Consider the following 22,865-nt stretch of genomic DNA (forward strand, 5'->3'; position numbering starts at 1 on the left):
AACAAAGGGACTTGGACGGCGACGAGCTTTGATCGGTGTAATTTTATTTTTCCTTCTGTAATCAGATTTGTAATCGAACTCCGGTCCAATTTTATAGTCTCCTTTCCAAAGAATGAAAGACAATTTTATCCAAGTATAGACTGTATGTTCTCATTGTCGTAGAATTATAGTCGGATAACCAAATATCAATCAATGAATCGAACATTTGGTAGTAGTTATAAGATCATCCGTTAGTCGTAGCATTGATGTACTTAATTAAAATTAGGTTAACGATGGTAAGTCAAATATTTCATACTCGATGCTTGATCGGGTTTGTATGTTTGATCATCTGATAATCGGTGGCAAGCCGAATATCCTTTGACTGGCTATAGCCAAGTCGGTATAATTTTAATCCGATCTTGATCGTATTGGCATAGCATTCCACTTAGTTAAGACTAAGTTAGCATAATAGTCGTTTAACTTGAGTCAGCTTTTATAGTGGAAAGCTGAGAAATAGTCGGTAGTCGATATCTTGGCTTTTGCAATGAAAGTCGAAATATATTCTGCATCGAAATAAAGTCGATTTTTTGGCTTTTACAGTGAAAGCCTGTATACTTAATATCGATTTAAAATTACAGTCGGGATGTTGATTTTTATAAGAGAATCGAAATATAGTCGACATTGAAGCAGTTGATTCTCTGATTTTTACAGTGAAAGCCAAAGCATAAATGGAGTTGATTTTTACAGTGGAAGACTGAAGTATGTCCTGTATCGAGACAGTCAATAGTTCAACTTTTACAGTGAAAGTCGAAATATAGTTGGTGTCAAGATAAAGTCGATCGTTTGGCTTCTATAGTGAAAGCTGTGATACGGTCTGTATGTCGATTTTTACATTGAAAACTAGGATATAATCGATTGACCATCCGTCTGTCAGTTCTTTACAACTCTGTAGTTGATTGAAATTTATGATTCTGGAATTCAATATTTCATTGACGGATGTGGGAGATACTATATATTGATTTTGCCAATCCGACCAATGGTGTCGAGGCTTTTTGAATTGATCAATCGATAGTTGCATTTGAGAGAAAGCAGAGTAGAATAGAATATTCGCTGTACTTTTATTAGCTGATTGTCAGAACAATGATAGCCTCATCATGAGTTTGAATTCTCTGAACATCTTTTTCTGAAAAAATTATTACATTATTGAGTCATCATCATTTCACCGACTCTTCTTCGAAATTTGCCCTCCGATTCGATCATCCGGAGATCATGTTGATTATCCCTACAGTCGGCTGATTATTTATAGCTTCCTCAGTCGGCTAAAGTCGTCAATCAGTAGGAGGTTGAGTTGGTGGATCTCTTTGGTATTTTTTGAGGTAGCCTCATCGAATCAGGACTTCTATCTCGTCCCTGAGCTGAATGCATTATTCGGTATCATGACCATAATCACGATGAAACCGACAATACTTCTTCCGATCATGGCTCCTCGATGGCACTCTCATCGATGGGGGGTGTCATAGGTATTCTGCTCCTTCGATCTTCATGAGGATCTGCGCACGGAGCACAGAGAGAGGAGTGTAGGAGTCATACCTGTCGTAATTCGATCTCGAACTCCATCGTCGAGGCGAAGCTTGTTCATCGATAGGTGGCCGACTTAATTCAGCCGGAGCTTCTTCTTTCTTCTATTTCTTCTTCTTCTTCTGACTTTTGCCTTCTGTTTGGCGTCGGTCAGAAGCTCCTTCGTCTACGTGCATATATTTGTATGCACGCTCCAGAAGTTCAGTATAAGTCCGAGAGAGAGTCTTGTCCAAAGAATACGTGAATCGAGATCTCCTCAGATCTCTTTTCATAGTCGATATGGTCATATTTTTATTGAGGTTCTTAACCTTCAGCGTGGCCACATTCAAACGGACCATAAAATCTCGAAGTATTTCAGTCTTTCTTTGCTCAATCGAGAAGAAACTATTAGAAGTTCGTGGCGGCCTTCGACTGGTGTTGAAGTGAAGCATGAAAGAATATTCTAGATGTCCGAAAGAAAATATGCTTCCTGACTGAAGTCTGAAATATCAGAGTCGAGCAGCTTTCCAAAGAGTTATCGAGAAGCTGATGCATAGGAGGGCGTCGGTCGCCCCTTGAATCATTATGAGAGCCTTGTAGCTCTCAAGATAATCGATCGGGTCGGTGAATCCATCGTATGGCTCCACCTGAGGCATCTTGAACCACGATGGGATCGGTTGGTCCAAGACGTGCCAAGAAAGTGACTGGGCGGTGTGGAAGTCGTAGTCATTAGAGGACTTCCGACCTTCCACTTGAAGCAAAGCGAGTTGGTGATTAATCTCTTAGAATTTATGTTCATAATCATCGAATCGTCGTTGGAAAACTTCGGAGGTAGAACCACCCGATGAGTTTGAAGGAGACATGGAGGGCGTTCGCGGTCGTTTCCCCTTCCTAATACTATTGAGATGGGAAAGAGAAAGGGAATGCCAAGAACGATGAGTGGCATGTCGAGAGTGCCAAGAATATCGTTGTTCATCTCGACAGGGAAGTCGAGATGGTCACTCCAAAAAAAGAGATGGTGATCGTCGTGGATGATGGTGGTTGTGCTTGGATGGCACTGATTGCTTCGTCGATGGCTGTTGCTGCTGGATTTGTTGCTGTTGGAGGTTTTTGACTGCATCTGTGAGGACAGTCATCTGCTGCACGAGTACAACGATCTGGACATCTGTGGTGATCACAGGACACGAAGAACTAGGCTCTGCTACTGGAGGAGGGAGAGAAACCTCTTTTCGATGGGAAGAGTGTCTCTCCGACTCGGTTGCAGTAGAATGCTGGGCCCTGATTTTTACCATAGTGAATACAATTGCTGTCCCCCTTCCTGACACGCGAATCTGTTGCGGCCATCTCTCCATCGTCTATCATTGAGAATGAACACCTACAAAATAGCGTCCATGCAAACTGGATTTATGTTCGGCAAGGATCCTCCGATGCCTAAGTCAGAAAGAAAAGTTGGTGAACAAGAGTTGAATCTAAACAGTAGTAGAGGTTTGGCCCAGAGTTGGCTTACCAGCCCTGTTTTTCTTATCCCCTTTTATAAATGAGATTTTCGTAACCATCGGACGTGGTCCCATATTTTATGACGCTAAATCATCGGGCCATAATCGTGTAGTGAATCATTAATTCCCACTGATTGTGCCGTGATATGCAATCGGTAACCGTTCGCGACAGTTATGGTATGTTGAGCAAGTTGCCGACCATACATCGGTATAGCTGACTTTATGTCGGTAGAATCTATAAGTGACTGTCGGCTATTAGCTCTGTCATGCTGTCGCATGTCGACGGTTTAAGTTGTCCACTGTCGTTCGATGGTAGTCGGATACTAATCGATCGACTGATCTTAATTGACCAGCCGACAGTAGGTCGGCGTAATTAGTTCGATCGGTCAATAAAGAATCCAAAATGTCTGTTCGACCGATGCATAGTCAGAGTCAAAGAGACCAAAGTCGGGGTCGATTGGCTTGAGTCGGAGTTTAGTCGGTTGTTGTAAAGTCGGAGTCGTCCATCGTAGAGTCGGAGTCATCCGTCATAGAGTCGGAGTTAGGGATTGGTTGATTTGAGTCGGGGTTCGATTGACTTACCCCAACACATATAAAGCGACTTCCTTTTTTTTTCTAAAGGACACCTCCAATACATACATACATACATACATATACACACACACATACATACATACATACATACATACATACATATATATATGTACACACACATACATACATACATATATATATATATATATATATGCTAAAATAAAAAATCAAAGTGAAATGTCCAAATGTTCTCCCTTTCGTAGTGTTTATCCGGGGTAAAAGACTCACTAAAGATAGCAAAGGTGGCAGGTAAACATCAAGGTAAATGCCAGCAATTAGCAACGGTAATAACAATGGGCATATCATGGAAGATGAGTACCATGTAGGAAGCAAAATTAAATATGACAGTCTTTCCAGGGAGGAAAGAAGCCTTTGAGAAATATTTCCATCCGTAAAAGAGAAGCCTAAAGAGATATTTCCATCCGTAAGGTACTGTGTAGGCGAAGCCGTTGGAAGTTGTTGGTGGATCGAGATGTGGAGGCATCAGTTTTCAACATGGATGTAGTCCTCTCGGTTGACGTCTTTCTTATCATGATATGAAGAAGAGAAGCGAATATTTTTTTTCTTTTTCCATTGGCTTGATAGGATGGACTTCGAGTCTTCGAGATTTCTTCTAATTAGTTTGTAGTGGATAAAGAATCTGGTAGGGGATGTTATCCGCTGTTCTCTGATATGGTGTTGCAACTAGCTAGGATGCTACGATGGAGTTGGGTTTGGAGCTAACCAAATCTAGTCCAATTCCCACCAAAGTTATGCATCTAAATTTTGTTCTGTACCTAGTCTATTGGAGGATTGGGTTTGGTTCGGTTCGGTTCGATTCGTGTCATTAAAATCTGTATTGTGTTAGACTAGATGGAAATATATGGGGTAATCCGGATGCCTACTGGATATTAAATATTATATCTTGAATAGTTAATCAAACTAAACAATCTATATTTGACAAGTTTATCAATAAGCATCCAATATATGCTATAAAGATTAATTCATTATGACCTAATGATTAACTATATAAAATAATGAATCAAAAATAACAAAATATATGCTTTACTGAAAGTGCAAATACCCAAACATGCTGTGATATATCATTGTTTTCTTTTTCAATTGAAGGTTATATAAATAAAAGTAATGTTACACATGTATGTATTTATCTGTGTATGTATGGATGCACGTGTCTATGTATATATCCCAACCATGCTCTAATTCAAACATCATTACTCCATTCTTTCTTCCAATTTGAAGGTTCTATAAATAAAAATAATGTTATATATGTATGTATGTATGTGTGTACAAATGTGTACATATTAATGCATGTATATATGTATATATCTATGTAGTAAGTACTGGATAACTTATGTAGGTTCATACAGTCTCAACATGTTGACTTTGATATGCGACCCGAACCCGTCAAGCGGGTACCTTCGCAGGGAAGAAACTTCCTTTCTTTATCTAAAGGACGACACCATTTTACATTTGTTTATCTGTTAATATAAAAAATCAAAGTGAAATGTCTAATTAGTGTTCTCCCTCTCGTAGTGTTTATCCAGGGTAAAAGAATTCCCTTAAGATAGCGAAGGTCGCAAGTAAACATCAAGGAAAATGCCAGCAGTTAGCAACGATCATAACAACGGGAATTCCATCAGAAAATAATAACAATGGGAATATCATGGAAGATGAGTACCATGTACAGGGTCTTTCCAGGAAGGAAAGAAGCGTTTGAGAAATGTTTCCATCCGTACAAGAGAAGCCTAAAGAGATCCTTCCATCCGTAAGGTGCAGTGTGGGCGAAGCCTTTGGAGGTTGTTGGTGGAGATGTGGAGGCATCAGTCTTCAACATGGATGTAGTCCTCTGGGGTGACATCTTTGTTATCATATGACGAGGAGAAGTGAATAATGGGCCTAAAGTTTTATTTTTATTTTTATTTCTTTATCCATTGGCCTAAAGTTCGAGATTTCTGATTAATTCGTAGTGGATAAAGAATCTGGTAGGGGATGTTATCCGCTGTTCTCTGATATGGTACTGCAACTATAGGACGCTACGGTGGAGTTGGGTTCGGAGTATACCAAACCTACTCTCATCCCCATCAAAGTTTTGCATCTAAATATTGTGCTGTGCCCAGTCTATGGAAGGATTGGGTTAATTGGTTCGCGTTCGGGTCATAAAAATCTGTGCCGTCTTGGACTAGATGGATATATATGGGGTACTCCGTATGCCTATTGGATATTAATATTATATCTTGAAGAGTTAATCAAACTAAATAATCCATTTTTTTAGAAGTTTAACAATAAGCATACAATATATGCTATAAAAAATTACTTCATTATGACTTGATGATTAACTATATAAAATAATTAATCAAAAAACAAAAATATATGCTTTATTGGAAGTATAAATATTCAAACATGCTGTGACATATCATTTTCTTTTCGATTTGAAAGTTATATAAATAAAAATAATGTTATATATATATATATATATATATATATATATATATATATATATATATATATATATATATATATATATATATATATATATATATATATGCACGCGGGCGTCAAATGTGTCCATATGAATGTATGTATATATTTATATAATAAACTGGACAACTTACGTGGGGTCATATAGTTTCAACATGTTAACTTTGATTCTATACCTAACCCATTTAGCGGGGTCGGGGTCGGGTCCGGTACCAAATTTTGCAGCTTGGAGTGCCCTATTTGCAACAATCTCATCCATTAAAAGGATAGGGGAGGAGCAGAATTATAATCATGCAAGACAAATAACGCAATGAGATCATGATTCATTTAATTTAAAGATGATCCATTGGAAGGATCACCCCGCAATCTAGGCTTCAAGAACTGAAATCAAGGAGCAAGATAGCGAAGCAAGAGCAAATGCATAAATTTGGAAAGATGTATAACTTTATTTAACCTTTAGGGACATCTACAGACATATCATGACAATGTTCATGAACATGAAAGAAGCGTAAATTTTTTCTGCTTAAATTAATATGCGGGTCAGAGCAATTCAACAAACGATGTCTCTTCTGAATTATTATTTGGTGTTGGGGATATTCTTGTATTAACTGAAGATATGGGATGAACTTCTGAACCGTATCAACTACCATGCATCAGCCTCTGCCTCATTTGGATCTGACAAACATATTAATTGCCTCTCTCCCTCTATCTCATCTTTCCATGGGTATCACAACAGCACAAAAGAGAGAGGAAAGATAGATAGAGAAAAAATGACAAGAGAGGAAGTGGAAGGGGAGGATGTCTGCACTCTCTTCATGCATCTAGCTTCGGCCCGCGGATACCTGTGCTCTCCGCACGGATCCGACTCCATCTCAATCTCTGATCTTGATGTTGGCCTCCATTCCCAACGTTGACCATTGGCCCCCACGAAACCTTTTTATAGTCCATCACATCATCTACTAAAAAATTAGAGTCATGGTACGGCAAGCTCTCCATGCTCCCGGTTTTTAGGTATTGTCTTAGCGACAGAAGTGAGGCCGAAGTCGAGGTCGGATCTGGATCAATTTGAAGTCAGACCGCCGAACTCCAGATGTCGATCCCAAGGATTCCGTGGCTCTAGTTTTTCTACCCCTGCCAAGAATTTATACTTGGAATTCAAATCTAAGTTCTGACTCTCATATTTAATCTTCCCTCTTTCTGAAACATTCCAGCGGCCTGTCTTCGCTGTGAGCCCACAGACTCTTATGCTATCGTGTACATGAAGACGACACCGTTAACATCAACTTTTGAGGCCTCTGCATCTGCCCTGCATTCACTTACTCTCTCTCCCTCTGTCTCTTTCTCTCGCTCGCGCGCGCGCGCACACAAAAAATAGGTGGTAGGTGGCATGCGTGATGCACATGGTTTACTCGAAAGAACACAAAAACCTATATACATAGATAGCCACAATCTTGTAAGTTAAGTTTACGTGAAGTAAATTTGAAAAAAATGTTAACCATTTAAGTTTTACGTCTTTTTCTTTCTTAATTGCTTTGGAGTGAATAAAAGAAGTCTTTTTTTTTTGTTCTTTCTCAAAAAAAAAAAGAAGTGTCTTTGTTATATGAAGGGCAAACTTATAAAAATCGGAAGGGAGTCACCCGTCTCAACATTGAAGAGGTGCTCAGAGAGATCAAATGCAGTCGATTGAAGGCCTGGAAATTTATGGGCTACCGCCTGCAGAAGTTGGCTGTACAATAATTGAGACGTCATAGCTCATGATAACAAGATCATGATAGGCTTTGAAATTAAGCACCTCCTAAATGATCAAAGGATATGGATGGGTCATAGCAATTCAACAAATCACGTCTCTTCTGAATTGTTATTTGGTGATCATCACAAACGGAATTCAATGTATTAAGAGGAGTTATGTCAGGCAAGATATTGACGTTTAGATATTTAAAGTGGGAAAAGAAACCTACTCCCAGAAAATGCAAAAGAAAGAAAAAAATAGTCTACCGTCTTGCAGAACCGCACCCATATGCCTCAGAAGCTATCAGTAAGAGAATTACTCCTCGCAAACAGCATCACTTAGAACATTAATTTTGTTAAAAATGTGAATTACTCCTCGCAAACAGCATCACTTAGAACATTAATTTTGTTAAAAATGTATTTGACGCTTTTCTGACGTAACTTTTGTATTCATTTCGTTTTTCCCTCATACGTTCCTTATCAAGGAAAAAGCTTTCTTACACATTAACCTTTGGATCTTACTGATTTGTCTATTAATTTCTCAATTATTTAAAGAGGCATGATTCCTGTTGTTTGCCATACATAATCGTGGTACTATTAGAACTATTAGATATTACCTCAGTTGGTAAATAAGAAATTTCACGTTGCTTGCAATTACAAATAGCTATGGCTCATGCCATTGGTTACAGGTATGAACATTATGTTGGGTCCATAAACACAAGGCTCCAATCATCAGGTATAGAAAAAAAATATTAGCTTGCATTGAGTTGCTGAACGCTCAAAGGTCTAGAAATACATGGATATTTAAAAAATACTGTATGATGCTGTACATATATTGAGACGTCTATCAAAAAAAAAAAGATAGTAATTATGTAATGTTTATCTAAACTATTCAAATATTTCTGGAGTTTATCCATTTTTCTTTTCTTAATATTTTAACGTACAGTCACTCATCTTTTGATCTTTTGATGGACATTTTCGAAGCATGCATAGCATCCTACGATATTTTTACTTTTTAAATACAGCAGAAGATCCATTCTCTGCATCACCCACATTCAGAACCATGCGAGAGAATATTAATGGTTGAAATAGCCATCCATCGTAGTAGACTACAATATATATAGTTCCTTTGTAATTGACCACATGCGACAATCACCATCATTTCAAAAATTATGAAATAACCACTTCAAAAAGATCAACAACTTCAAGAGATAGAAATAATAATGGTTCACAAAATCATGCATCAAAAGTTCTCTTCTACCTATGAAATCAAAAATTAACTGCATGTTAACAATGGCATACCATTGCGTGTCACCACCATATATATAGTATCACTACCGAAGCCGTCTGAAATCCTGCGACATCAGACTCAAAAATAGGAAATATATCTTGATAATTACTTCACTGAACACGGCGTTGACCCAAAGTTTGGACCTACCACCACTTGGCACCAAGCGCTCTCCTCTATGAAGTCATCCTCAGACGGCTTGGGCAACTTCATGACCACCTCCATCGCCACCTCTCCTCGCCGTTGATCCTCGGCCAGTCGGTCCCGCACTCCATCTGCAAGCACGATGTCCGAACCCCTCAGCACCGTCTCCAACACCGTCGACTTCTCCGGGCCCTGGCAGAAAACGGGCACGAGTCCTTCGCCGACGGTGACGCCGGAGTAAGAGATGGCGGCATAGCCATAGCTGTAACAGTCTCTGAAGAAGAATTTGCTCGGGTTCTTAACCCGGACGGTGACGTTGAAATGGGGGGATAACGTTAGGCCAGGCGTTGTGTTGAGGCCCACGGCGGCGATGCGATCGATGGAGACCTTCGGATGTGACGAAATGGCGCAGTCGATGATAAGCAGCACCAGGAAGGCGATGAGACCCAAGATTAAAAGAGAGCAGGTTGTGCAGAAGATTTGGGCACAGCGACGGTGGTTCATGCGGACGGCGTTGGCAGCCGGCAAGGTTTCTGAGGGTTGAGGGGCGGGGTGGACAGCTGCAAACATGGTTTGATCCTTGGAGACAGACCTGAGAACCAAGAGCTCGGTGCTTGTTTTTTATAAGAATGTGGCTGCGAAGCAAATCAGAGTTAGTAAGTCCAAAACTCCAGAATACGTAAGGAGAGAAGAGAGAGCATACACGGTATCTAGGTACCTACCTACAAGAGAAGGGAAACGGGGTGTGGGAGTAATCTAACATCACCGATGATCTAAATCTTTAGATAATTTGATCTTTGATAATTTAAAATTATTATATTTGATTGATCGTAATACAGTGATTAAAGATCTTCAGATAAAAATTCAAAATTATCACCATATAAATTTTAGAGATTGGGATTGAGGTAAAATTTTTTTAAAAAAATATTTAATAATTTTTTTTCTAATTTACTTATAGACATGTCTAACTACTTATCTATATGTATGTGGCAAAAAAAATTTTTTTTTTAATATTTTAATATAATTTTATGATGATCATCTTTATTATTTTTAATTATCTATGATCTTAGGTGGATCATTCTATATCAAAATATTTTTTTAACGGATTTATAAAAGTTAATAGTTAAAATTTAGGGTGTTATCAAAATTATCAGAGAGCCTTTTTTTTTTAATCTAAAAAATTTTATAAGAGAAATATAATACAGGGAGAGATATTTTTAGGGTGAGAAATTTATAGAAAAAAAAAAAGATGTTTTAAGAGAAAGAAAGTAGAGAGCGAACGTGGGAAGAGGGAAGAAGGAGAGAGGAGAGAGAGGAACTCTCTTGTCTTTTCCTCCTTTCTTTCTTCTTTTTCTTTTTTTTTTTTTTCTTCCTCCTCTTTCTTTCTCCCCGAAGCAAAACAGGGGACTTTCGAGTCACGAAGCAAAACAGGGGACTTTCGAGTCTCCGTTGTACTCCGGATCGGAGGCCACGACCGAGTTGGGAGCGGCTGCGGGCGATTGGCGGTGACGATTACTGCCGGAAATTCAAAGAAACTCAACGAAAAACAGAGGAAATAGGGTCGGTTTGTCCCAAGAGAAATCCGGCGATCGCGGCCGGAAATCAAGCTTCTAAGGATAAGGAAGAGGGAAAAGACGAAAACTCAAAGAAATATGTTTTCTTACCTGATTTTTCCGGCGACTATTGGCTGAAATCCGGCGGACTCGGGGACGAGGAAGATGGCTTCTTTCCAGTGAATAATGGTCGTTGGCAGTGAGGTTTCACAAGGGACTTTGTCCCTTTAAATAGAGGGGAAGAGGTGGAAAAAGTTGGACTCCTCCCCGGAGTCGTTCTTCGACTACGATCGGAAGTCCCATGGGAGAAGACTCCTAACGGGACTCTTCTCTGTTTTTTTTTTGTTTTTTTAACGGTTTTTTTTCATGCTTTGAGATTGGTGCAGGGTTTGGGTATCACACCCTCACACCGTCTCTCAGAAAGAAACTTTCTGAGTTATTGTTTTGGCCGTCTGTGAGCAAGGGCCAAGCAGGTGGCTTTTATTGGGAATTACTCATCATCTCCACGACGACGATTTTGAAGACTCGGGAATTATGCTTTATATATATATATATATATATATATATATATATATATATATATATATATATATATACACACACACACACATACATACATACAGAAACCTTCCTTTCTTTTCTCAAGCAAGGTCACCTTCTTCGTTTTATAATTTTTATTTTACCTCTATGGCAGTAAAATTAATTGAACAGGGAGAGTAATTTTAATCAAAATTTTGAATATATAGTTGTTGCGGCCAACTCTCTGTCGTCTGTCGTTGATAACGAACACCTACAAAACAGCATCCATACATATCTGATTTATATCCGACGGGAATTCTCTGATATTTAAGTTAGAGAAAGAATTGGTGAACAGAAAATTTGAATATTCAGAGCAGCAGAGTTCTGACCAGAAGTAGCTTCTAGTGCTATTTCCTTATCTCCTTTTTATAGACGAGATTGTTGTAACCGTCAAACATGATCCCACATTTTATGGCGCTAAATCATCGGGCCATAATCACATATGGATAGTTAATCCCCATTAATTGTGCCGCGATATGTGGTTGGTAACTGCCTGTGACGATTACGATATATTGAGCAGATCAACCGACCATATGTCGGCTATATAAATGACCGTCGGCTGATAGTTCTGTTATGTCGATAGTTTAAGTTGTTCGCTGTTTATCAGTAGTAGCTGAACATTAGTCGGGCATTGGCCATAGATCGGTGCGATTCACTTTATCGGTCGATGAAGAGTTGTCGCATATTCAACTGACGTAGAGTCGGGGTTGTGCGTTTGGTTAGTCGGTCATTGCAGATTCAGAGTCGGGAGTCGGTTGACCAGAGTCGGGGGTCGATTGACTTATCCCAACAGTTGGTCCCCTCTCTCGAGTCCAAGGTGGACCGACGTGTGTATTGCCACGTGATTTGTCGCATTTGGCGAAGGGAGTTGTTTCATGTCATATCGAGCTCTAATTTTGCGGTCACTTTCTTCGGGATACGGGCGTTCGACTGCTTTGTCATTTTGGTGAGTACAGAGTCGTCTTTAAGCTACCATATTGACAGGACGATTCGGTATCAATCGTTGGTGTCAGACGTCGTTTCGGGAAGGTGAACCGATGTCGGATGATTTAATTCTGTAGGTGAATTTTCGCCATGTGTCCAGATGTTATCAGGCCAGGACCGTTCATGTGATAATGATGACATGGATTAATTTGGTGCAGGTGCATCGAACCGTCGGATCGATGGTTGGTCCAAATGTTGCCATGTGTCGGCATCTGATACGGTCTCGATTCGATTGCTTCAATCTTGACCGTTGAGCGATCCTCTATATATATAAGGCCGCTCTTAACCAAATTTTTACTTTTCATTTTGTCTTTTCTGATGCTGGGCCCCTGCCAGGAGATCGTCCCAGTGTTCGAGAACTTTTCTCATCTGTTTCAGGTTTAGTTGCCTTTTTCTTGAACTTTCTCTAGTCATTTTCTTGATGGCTAGGATTTTTTCTTCTTGGGATGGTCGGCCAAAGAGTCTGGTAGATGATTCCCAGTCAGATCTGGAGGTGGAGACTTCTTCACTTTCGGAGCCGAACATTGAGCAACTTCGGGGGCAGTATTGTATCCCGGAGCAATATCATCTCTTTGCACTTGGTGCCGATGGCCGGATGAACGAACTATCATCATGTGCTTCATATCCCCATCTTAGCTACACAACTAAAGATGCTAATGACGGTGGATGAAAATCTGGAGTCCCTCTCTGTTCCCGTACGAGGGGGTCAGGTTGTCGGCCAGGTGAGACTCTCTCTGTTCCCGTACGAGCGGATCAAGCTGTTGATGTGGTCGGTCGAGCGAGATTATCAGAAAGTTGCATCCATATCTCAACTTGAGTAGCATCGTCCCCCAGGGTTGGAAGGTGGGGTTGTCGAAGAAGCTGAGTCGATTCAAGGTGGATTACTGACCGTGCCTGAAGATATTCTATTCACCGACTCTACACCAGAATGAAGGGACAGGGACGACGACGAGCATTGGTTGGTGTAATTTTGTTTTCTTTTTGTAATCGATCTGTAATCAAACATCGGTCTAATTTTGTACTCTTTTTGGACGATGAATAAAAGAATCTTCCTTTTTAAGTCCGAGCTTGTTTTACTTGTCTGCAATGTCTGGAATATTTGCAATGTCTGGCTACCGAACATTGGTTGGTAATTTGAACGTTCATAGGACTTGGACTATTTGTTAGTCGCAACCTTGACGTACTTGGTTGGAGTTAGGATAGCGATGGTACGTCGTATATCCCATACTCAATGTTTGGTTGGGTTTGTATGTCTGATTATCTGATAATCGATGGTAAGTTGAATATCCTTCGATTGATCATAGCTAAATTGGTACAGTTTCAATCCGACCTTGGTCGTATTGGCATTTCATTCTGTTTAGTTGGGACTAAGTCAGTATATTAGTCTTTCGACTATGGTCGGCCTTTATAGTGGAAGGCCGACGTTGAATACTGAGATAGTCGGTAATGTAGCTTTTGCAGTGAAAGCCTGTATACTTGATGTTGGCTTTTCCAGTGGGATCCACAGTCAATATGATATAGTCGACATTGAGGCCGTTGGTTCTTCGGCTTTTTCAGTGGAAGCTGAAATTGAGCGAGGCTTTTGACTCTAAAATTTTTGCATTGTATTCCGAACAACGTACATATGAGTAGCCTCATTGATAATACATCTTTAGATTATCGGCATTCCATGTTCTGAAAATCACCGACCCTTCAAGGGTTTCTAGCCGGTATGTACCCAATCTGAGTGTTCCTTAAAATTTCCATCTTTAGATTGTCGGCATTCCATGTTCCTTCCCAGTTTTGATATAATTTTTCTTGATCCAAAGGTTTTGAAACTTCTGTCTTCCTTAAAACAAAACCTTTTGGTCGGAAGACCTTCGGCTTAACTTTTGCATTATAATACCGAGCTATCCTTTGCCGATATGCAGCTATCCAAACTTGAATTTGTTGTCGAAGTTCTGGGAAGAGATCTAGATTAGTTCTCTGGTATTCTGAATTGCTCGGTTCGTCATATTGTTTTACTCTTGTTGATGATAGTCTAATCTCAAGTGTGATCATTGCCTCTGTTCCATAAGCCAAATTAAAAGGAGATTCTCCGGTCAGTATGCGAGGAGTCGTTCCGTATGCCCATAAGACCAGATATAGCTCTTCTATCCAGAGACCACTGGCTTCATTTAGTCAGATTTTAAGCCCGTGCAAAATCGTTCGATTGATTACCTTCGCCTCTCCATTTGATTGTGGATGGCCGACTGATGTGAGTTTGTGCGTAATATGAAATTTCGCATAGAACTCTTTAAAATTTTGATTATCAAATTGTTGACCATTGTCGGTGATGATGGTGTGTGAAAGATCGAATCTGTAAATGATGGATTTCTGAATGAAGTCTTCCAACTTGCTTTCAGTGATTTAGGCCAAAGGTTCAACTTCTACCTACTTGGTGAAGTAGTCGATGGCGATCACTATGAACTTTCTCTGGCCAGATGTCGGGAGAAAAAGATCGAGTATCTCGATTTTCTATTGTGCGAAGGGCCACGATGCTACGATCGATGTCATTTGACTAGTCGGTTGATGTTGTATATTCATATATTTCTAACATTGTTCATATCTTCAGACAAGTTCAACTCATCTTTCTTCATGGACCAGTAGTATTCTTGTTGCAGAACTTTATAAGCCAAAGATTTTGTTGAAAATAGTGTCCCAAAGCTAATCGTCAGCCTGTTGACGGTTGTGCTCCATTTGTATTAGTACATGAATTATAAATAAATAAAAGTTATTTTGGTATTTTTTCATCATAAATGTTTCATCTTCTAATGAACTCCTGTGTTGTGGTGAAGTCCTTAGGACTATTTAGACTCGACAAAGGAGGATTTGTCGCTTAGTCCTTAAACATGTTTGCGATCAAATGATACGTTGTTACCAAGGACGACAACGTTTATCGAGCATAGGTCGTTGTGTGCCATATGGGTTGGTTGTCCTCATAACCAAAGAGTGTGGAGACACTGGTATGGCATACAGGTGAGATATAATGGTACATCTGCATTGAACGTGATCAACTCCGGAGCTATTTCTGCTGTCAAGATTTGCTCCGATAGGATATGGGTATAAATGTCCCTCCGACCTGAGACCGTCACGGTGACTTGCAAGTAACTCACTGCACTTAGGCACTGGATTACCTGAATTTCTAATTCAATGACGGAAGGCTGCTGGGTGTAGTCAAGTACATGACTTGTCGGTGCGTGTGTCAAGATGGGATTGACCACTCCAGTTTAGGAGCTGTGTACAGTCGTGTTTCAATTTAGCAAAACCTTGGCCAGGGTAGTCCTAGTGAGGAGTCACAGGACTAATTGAGTTGAGCACGATTCGGATGATATCATCAGGGTTGACAGTTTAACCCTGAGTCATCCTAAACACAGGGGTCAAAAGGGATGAATTATACGGTAACCATATTCACGTAGGTTCTGAATGTTGCGATTGCGATTATTCGACCTATCCGGTCATCGGGTACCATTGCTAGATTGTTACTTCGATTAGTTCAGGAATTGGTTCCTGTGCTACCGATTTAGGTTCGAACCTGCGGGGTCACACACATTAGAGGTTCCTTTCTGATCTGATGGCTGATTATGAGTCTTATCTATCTGAGACTCTATGATTGAGAATTAGGATTCTCTAATCATGAGTTTCACACATTTTGGGTACCGGGGTCAAAATTTTGAATTTTAAATTTTGAATTTGAAATTTGAACTCTTTGATCAGGGTTTCATATCGATGGTCTCTGATGCCTGATTGCCCATCGAATTTGGACTCAATATTTATGAGAAGTTTAATTAGTGATTTAATCACTAATTAACTCAATTTGATTGAGTAATTATTTTTGGATCAAGTCCAAATTGAATTGGATTCAGTTTGGATTGACCCGATTAGGTTAAATGTTGACCTAATCGCTAAGGTGGTTTAGTCCCTGATTTGATCAGGGGTTAGGTTTAGTTAATTTTTGATTTGATTAAGATTTTATTGATCCTAATTAAGCTTAATTATGTTGGGTTTAATCTGGTCTAATTGTGCTTGACCTATTTTAAACTAGGTTGGCTCAATTTGAATCAAACCACCTTGTTTTAAATTCCCTGCGACACCCAACTTCCTTGCACCCATTTGAATTCACGAGAAGAAACTTCTCGTGAAATTTTTCTCACACAAAACCTTTCCCCATGCCCTCATTTGTACGCCATATGGATGGATAAAATAATTAGTTAGCCATTCAAATTCGAAGCATGTTTGAATTTGAATGGATAACTTATCACTTGCCCTTTCATCCATATCCATTTTGTGCGCCACATTACTTACACGAGAAAAGGTTTCTCGTGAAATATTTTCCACGCACAAATAGCCATGCCCCTTCTCTTCTCACGCCCAAAAGGATAGGGATAAGTTGGTTTTCATTTGAATTCAAATTTGATTTGAATTCAAATGTGTAACCTCTTGTCTTTATCCTCTCACGCGGATAAGACATGTTCGACGTTGTTTTAAAAAGAGGAGAAATATGGGACGTGCGTAGAAATTTTAGGAGAGAAACTTTGAGGCATGAGGAAGGCTTCTGCGCAAGGTGAAGGTCCAAAACCTTCCGAGAGAAAAAGAAAGAAAAGAGAGAAAATTGGGCGCAGGGTTTTTGGTGTGTACCCTAGGGTTTCTACCTAGGGTTCGGGAAGTGAGATTGGTGTGCCACGAGTGTCGTGAGTCCACCAAATTTTAGGAAAAGATCCATCAGCCTCTCAAGCAACTGTGCAGATGATCCGGAGCATCCAAGAAGTCGGCACACATCGATCGAAGGAGTTCGATCAACATCTGCCATCAAAAGGGTGAAATCACGAACTAGCATTCGTGAGGAGCTGATCAGACGGGAGCTTCGCGTGGATGATCCGCAGAGACCAGACATTTATGTGACTGTGATGTGATGATTAGAGCCCCCCGACGGTGATCAGATTGCGGTGATCGACTACCCACAAAAGGTGATGTGTTCTGAACACAGCACTGTAAAATGTTTACTGATTCAAATTTGAATTTCAAATTTAAATGCATGCTGTTGTATCATATTTAGATCCTAGTGTAGGGTTAATTAGTATTAATTAATGAGATTAATTAATAATTTCGCTGTAAAATAGTAATTTTGAAAAAGTTTTAAAATTACCATTTTGCCCCTGCACTAAATTTTCGCTTCAAATTGGTATCAAAGCATGGTTCTAGAATATGATATACATATGCATGCGTAGATCAAGGTGTAATCTATAAGATTAAATTTAAAATTCAAAATTCAAAATTCAAAATTCAAAAAGATTTGAAATTTGAAATTTATTAGAAGTTTCAAATTTGAAATTCAAAATTTGAAATTTGAAATTTGGTTGAAATCTCAAATTTGAAATTTGAAATTTAAAATTTGAAATTTAAAATTTGAAATTCAAAATTCAAAATTTGAAATTTGAAATTTGGTTGAAATCTCAAATTTGAAATTTAAAATTTAAAATTCGAAATTTGAAATTTAAAATTCAAAATTTAAATTTTGAAATTGGTATATTTAGATATACTTGATCCAAGTAGCAAGTAATCTAATTGGGTTGGTTGCCATGGCCGTCCGGTCATAGGAGAAAAGTAAGGTTTAAAGGCCCTCTCTTCCCATTCGATGGGGTCTCCTATGGCGGTAGGGGTGCCGATGCAATTATATCCCATGCCGATGAAGCAGCGAAAGGACTTAATTAAGAAATTTATCATGAATGTGTTAGATTAGATCTAAAAAAAAATTTATGATTTATTTTGAGTTATTTTCTGTTATGAAATGAGCAATAGAATTGCTGTTAATGAAATGTGCTGACCCGTTTGTGAAATGAGTTAACACATTTGGTGAACAGAAAATAAAATCTTTCAAATTTGAAAATTATTTTCGAAATGCCAAACCCTGACCCATCAGTCCAAGTACTTAATTAAAAGAATTAAGTGTTGTCTAGTAGGTCTAGAATTGTGAATTAAGACCTAAGACAATTGCATAAACTTGTGGGTCAATGGGTTAGATGAATTAGGTCCATAATTGGGTTAGACCTAAGGTTAGTTTAAAAAATGGACTAAATGGAGTAATTGGTCAAATCTAATCAAAAGTTGAATTAGATTAGGTCAAGGATACTCTAGACTCAACTTCAATAGTTGTAGTTGAATGGGTCCATGTCTTTAACTAGACCAAGATGGACTTAATTCATGGCTACGTGGTGGAGCCCTATTTACTAAGTTGATCAAAATTAAAACTAATGAACCGGTTGGTGTCTAAGGTAAGTTCGGCAGTTTTGACCAGTGGTTCTTAAGCGAGAGCTACTCGCATTGATTCGATCATTGACGAGTTAATGGCAAATCTCCACCACTGATCTCACTTACCTGGCCAATCTGGTAAGTTAGATTTTGATTAGATCACTTGGTGATTAGAGCTCACCTATGTCATTAGGTAAATCAGTGTGACTGATTTAGGTGCTCCTAATGCCAGCTTTAATTAAATCTTTTTTTAATCTGACTTGATGAAGTCAGTGGGAGGATTGAAATTGGCTGGATGATTTCTTCTCTACTATTCTTTAATAAAATCCTCAAAATTATTAGGTCCCTAAAATGATTAAGTTATAATGATAACTAAGTCATAGCCTCCCATTAAGTGAGTGATAATGAGTCCATTAGTTCAATGATCATTGGAGGCCCAAAGGCCTGGTGCTCATTGGCTAATGGAATTATTATTCATAATATGATAATTTGATTGAGTCTTTCTGATGGTGGTTAGGTTGGCCGGCCAAAGTCGGGCCTGATCATTTATTGGTCCGATTCACTAAATTAAGTCATGTTAATGGTTGGACCTAACCAGATCTTTTCAGTGGAGGCCAAAGCCTACTGATTAGGTTCTGGGGCAAAATCAATTACTAGAAGTTGTTTAGAGAAATAACTGGTTAAGAACCTACCCATAGATGCACATGGGTTGACCAACCAAAGTTGGGCTCGTGTGTAGTCTGTATGGATTCTAGTACCCATTAAGGAATTAAAGTAATTCTTCGAATTGGAGGATGAGGCTACCAGTTCGTAAAAATATTGGAAAAAACTTTAGACTAAAATTCAAGTCTTTAGTATTAATTTATGTACTAATAGAGGTCTCGTTTTTCTTTAAGCAGCTATGGCCACTACCCTGTCGCTCCGGTCATTATTAGATAATGACAAGCTCATGGGACCCAATTTTGATAGCTGGTATCGAAAATTGAAAATTGTCCTTGAGCATGAGCGGATCCTTTATGTAGTAATGGATCCAGCACCTGAGGAGCCAGCTCCGAACGCTAGTAAGGCGATCCGAGACACTTACTTGAAGTGGCTCAATGACCGCACCACCGTTCGATGTATTATGCTGGCAGCAATGAATGATGAGTTCAGCCGAAGGTTTGAAAACGTCCAGCCACAGAAGATGCTTCAAATGTTGAACAACTCCTTTGGCACGCCTGACGACGTTGAAAGGCACAAAACTAGTTGTGCCATTTTCAATGCTCGGATGAGGGATGGGGCCTCAGTCACTGATCATGTATTGTACATGATCGAGATGATTGAGCACCTAAGCAAATTGAGCTTTTCTCTGCACGAGCAGCTCGATAAGGATGCGATCCTTAATTCCTTGCCTAAGTCCTTCCTCCCATTTCTTACTCATTTTCGAATGACAAAGCCTGCAGTAAACTATCACAGATTGTTGGGGTTACTGCAGAACTTTGAGAAGGATCACCAACTCCATAAGGAGTCGGTGAATGTAGTGGGAGGGTCTTCTTCTCATCGTCAACCCTTTGGGAAGGAGAAGAAAAACAAGAAGAAAAAAAATAAGAAGGTGCAATCTCATGCTGGGACAGTAGCACAGGGTCAGACCAAGAAGCGCAAGCACAACCAGAGCCAGGCGGAGTGCTTCTTTTGCAAGAAGCACGGGCATTGGAAGAGGAACTGTCCTCAATACATTGCCTCCCTGGACCCGAACAGGCCAAAGAAGAAGCAAGGTAATTATATGATAACTCCTTGCAACTTTTCGATTTATGATACTACTGCCTGGGTATTGGATACTGGAAGCCCTTATCATATTTGTAATTCGATGCAGGGTCTGCAGGTCAGTAGGAGATTTGATGAAGGCGAGAGGTTCCTGAATGTTGGAGATGGAAGCAAAGTTCCAGTTCTAGCTTTAGGAATCATGAGTCTTGTAATCAATTCTCGTAATGTAATTCTGAGTGAATGTCACTATTGTCCAAGTTTTTTATTAAATATTATTTCTGTAGGCCTTTTGGCCATGTACAGTTATGATTTTTTAATAAAAAAAATATTTGCAATATCATTTTGAATGGTGTTACAATATTTGTTGGACAATTAAATAATAGAATTTACTTACTATCACAGCCTGTTAATGTGGTTCAAAAATTCGATAAACGCTCTAGAATAGATAATGTGTCAGAAGTCTACCTTTGGCACTGTAGGCTAGGTCATATCAATAAGAACAGGATAAACAGGTTGGCTCAAGAAGGAATTCTTGAAGTTAGTGATTGTGAATCACTTCCAACCTGTGAGTCCTATCTTCTTGGGAAGATGACCAAGTCACCTTTTACTGAAAAAGGTGAGCGAGCCAGTGAACTCTTAGGTTTGGTACATTCTGATGTATGTGGACCCATGAGCTCAAGTGCAAGAGGTGGATTTTTCTACTTCATAACCTTCACAGACGACCTATCTAGGTATGGGTATGTCTATTTAATGAAGCATAAGTCGGAATCATTTGAAATGTTCAAACTATTCCGAAATGAGGTAGAAAAACAAACTGAAAAGTGTATTAAAACTCTTCGATCTGATCGAGGAGGTGAATACCTTTTGAATGAGTTTCTGACGTATCTAGGGGAGAATGGGATTCTCTCTCAGTGGACTCCTCCTGGAACACCACAGCATAATGGTGTGTCTGAAAGAAAAAATCGGACCCTGTTAGACATGGTTCGATCCATAATGGGGTTTGCTGGTCTGCCGATCTCTCTCTGGGGATATGCGCTCGAATTGGCTTGTTACCTTCTAAATAGAGTTCTGAGTAAGTCTGTAGCCAAAACGCCATATAAGATATGGATAGGACGTAAGCCAGTACTCTCGCACCTTAGGGTTTGGGGGTGTCCGGCTTATGTTAAACGTTTAATTACAGACAAGCTTGGACCTAGGTCTGACAAGTGTAATTTTATAGGATACTCAAAAGAGACCAAAGGATATTATTTCTACCTTGCTGATGAGCAAAAGATGTTTGTCAGCCTTAAGACAATTTTTTTAGAAAAAGAGTTTCTTAGTGAAAAAAACTGTTGCCTCTAAGGTCGAACTTGACAAAGTTTGACAAGTGAAAAAACCGATACATGTTACTGAACTTGAACCGGATTTGATTAGATCAGATCCGGAGCTCATTGATTATGCACCCTTAAGGCGGTCTGGTAGAGTACCACATCAACCGGACAGATACTATGGTTTCTTGATCCGGGATGGTGATCCTGTCGAACTTGATGAAAACGATGAGGATCCGATCACCTACATGGATGCAATGCAGAGACCTGACTCTGAGAAATGGCTAGAGGTCATGAAATCCGAAATGGAGTCCATGAAGGTCAACGATGTGTGGACATTGGTTGACCCACCCGAAGGAGTAAAACCCATAGGGTGTAAGTGGGTCTTCAAAAGGAAGAGGGGCGCAGACGGAAAGGTGGAGACCTATAAAGCCCATCTGGTTGCCAAGGGATATCGTCAACGTTATGGTATAGACTATGACGAGATATTTTCTCCCGTGGTAATGCTCAAATCCATTCGGATTATGCTTGCGATAGCTGCCCATCTGGACTATGAAATCTGACAGATGGATGTGAAGACAGCTTTCCTAAATGGAGAGCTGGACGAAGAGGTGTATATGATACAACCTGAAGGGTTCACATCCACAGATGAGTCTAAGGTGTGCAAGCTACAGAGGTCCATTAATGGACTTAAGCAGGCATCTCGGAGTTGGAACATACGTTTTGATAGGACGATCAAAACGTATGGCTTCGTTAAGAACGGAGAAGAGCCCTGCATTTATAAGTGGGCTAATGGTCTAGTAGTAGTATTTCTTGTATTGTATGTGGATGACATTCTCTTAATCGGGAATGATGTCCCTGCGTTACAGGGAATAAAGATTTGGCTATCGTCACAGTTCTCCATGAAAGATCTGGGAGAAGCTTCCTACATCCTAGGGATGAGGATCTATAGGGATAGATCCAAAAAGTTGCTTGGCTAATCCCAGTCAACGTATATTGATACTATGCTAAAAAGGTTCAGCATGAAAAATTCCAAGAAAGGCTATCTACCGATAGGCCATGGAATTTCTCTCTCGAAGAGGGATTGTCCGACAACACCTCAAGAGAGAGAGCGTATGGGTAGGATTCCATATGCTTCGGCAGTGGGATCTATCATGTACGCCATGAC

The 22,865-nt window shown here is 39.6% G+C and overlaps 1 long non-coding RNA gene across 1 annotated transcript; it reads right to left on the minus strand.

The window, feature by feature from the left end:
• Positions 1-9,035: 9,035 nt before the first annotated feature.
• On the minus strand, positions 9,036-11,253 carry LOC105032275 (uncharacterized). The gene is made up of 2 exons (XR_012138401.1): positions 10,929-11,253; positions 9,036-9,899 (listed from the first exon to the last, which is right to left on the minus strand). It is a non-coding gene; the product is annotated as an uncharacterized lncRNA (long non-coding RNA).
• Between the last annotated feature and the right edge of the window lie 11,612 nt (positions 11,254-22,865).

This window comes from Elaeis guineensis, chromosome 2, assembly GCF_000442705.2.
Source record: "Elaeis guineensis isolate ETL-2024a chromosome 2, EG11, whole genome shotgun sequence".
In the NCBI taxonomy this organism is placed as follows: Eukaryota; Viridiplantae; Streptophyta; class Magnoliopsida; order Arecales; family Arecaceae; genus Elaeis; species Elaeis guineensis.